Raw genomic sequence first — 1,819 nt, 5'->3', positions numbered from 1 at the left:
GCTGCTGCTCAAGCCTCAAGCAGGATTCTGCTAGTTAATTAACATATCTGTAGTATATCTCTCTGAAGGCTATCAGAGAGAAGAATTTCATTGTTACAATTCCCCCATTCTGTTCATTCCTCAATCTTTTTTTAAAAAAATATATTTTATTGATTTTTTTCTATCCACTGAGCCAAACTGGTTAGGGCCATTCCTCAATCTTGAGGGAAATAGAGCAACTGGGCCCAGGTTCAACACAGAGGGAGGATTAGCTTGTAGTAAGATTTGTCTGCCCCTGGGTGCCCCTCTTCTGGCCCTTATAATCTCACATGCCCACCTGAGCCTTAGAGGAGGCATTTTGGGTGTACAGTTTACAAGCGGAGACCACAGCAATGGTGAAAGAAACAGTAGGCCAGGATACATGTACCCTAAGTAAGGATTAAAGCAAACCATAGCCAGTCTCTGAGTCTGTAAAGCTGTCAGTCTAGAAGACCCCCAGATGAAAGGCTCAGAGCTTCATTTTTGCGGGAATGAGGGCAGGCAGTGAAAATTCAACAGATTGCACTGATCTGCAGTCCGAACATCAGCTGTCTCTGTGGCTTACACAGCATCCGTCACCTAAACTATCAAATGTGAGCTATTGTGAAGATTTCTCCGAAGTTTACATTATATCATCTAACTACAGTCTGCATATGCAAGGCTCAGAATAAAGTTTTCGTTCTCAGTAACTCCAGGGCAAAGGAAGGGAGAAAAATAAAACACTAGTTAAGAGGGCTGCAGCCAAACATTTTTGCTAGAAAAATTCAGGACCCAGTCCTGTCCACAGGTGAAAAAAATAAAATTTTGAGGACAGTTAACCAAGCTATAACCTAATATCCACAATTGTACATTATGGTTTCAATTGAAACAATTTCTCTCTCGAAAATCACCCTCATTTTATCAAAGATAGCCAAGTTAAGACTAATCCATTGCATAAGCCTAGTTTCAGTAAATTTGGTCTGTGATTTGCATAAGTACGACAAGAACAGCAATTGATTATATATCTGCTTTGCTGGAATTTCATAAGGACTCTCCAGATTAGCCTCATGGCTGAGAAGCCAAGCCGCATAGTTGCCATCAGCACTTGCCTGTAATACCTATAGATTGGGGTGAATTCCTCAGGTTCTCGAGGTCCCCCAAAATGTCCTCAGGGTCTTCCTTTGCCATCTCCCAGGAAAGCAACCTCTGTTCCTTACCTGGAAAGACTGCCATGAACCATGTAAGAAAGGTACCAGGCTGTTTTTCCAAGGGGCTTTGATCAGCCTCAGAAGTCAACCTCAATTCCTTAGAGCTTTTTGGGGAGATCCAGAGTCTGTGCATGTCTCCTTCAAACATGACATTCCAGTCAAAGCCTCATCAAGGGTTTCTAATCTGTGTCCTATTATAGAGAAAACAGATTCCTATAGAACGTTATGCAAACAACCATGTTGCCATGAAAATAATAATAATCATTCAAAGTCTCCAAACTTCTTGAGGGATTAGGCAGGGAGAAAAATATAAATGTTAAATGCTTCAAAATTGCTTACAAAGGTATCATTTACCAAACTGCTGGGGGCGGGGGGAGGGGAAGGTTGCTTATATCACACAGACAATTGACCAAAGTCCAAAGATGTTTCCTTACTCCAAATATGACAAGTGCAGGAGGGGGTGTGGTGAGGGGGGCGGGGTGCAGCACAATTTAGGCGGTCAGCACAGTGGGGGCCAATCCACTAGGAACTCTAGCTCCTGGCTGGCTCACCCTTTGTTACAAGCCCAAGGCTCGTGTGCCAATGCTTCAAAAGAAAGGCCAATACTCAATAGA

The sequence above is a fragment of the Myotis brandtii genome, unplaced genomic scaffold (genome assembly GCF_000412655.1).
Source record: "Myotis brandtii unplaced genomic scaffold, ASM41265v1 scaffold71, whole genome shotgun sequence".
Lineage (NCBI taxonomy): Eukaryota > Metazoa > Chordata > Mammalia > Chiroptera > Vespertilionidae > Myotis > Myotis brandtii.
The sequence above is the reverse complement of the archived record's forward strand: the minus strand, read 5'-3'. Positions refer to the sequence as shown.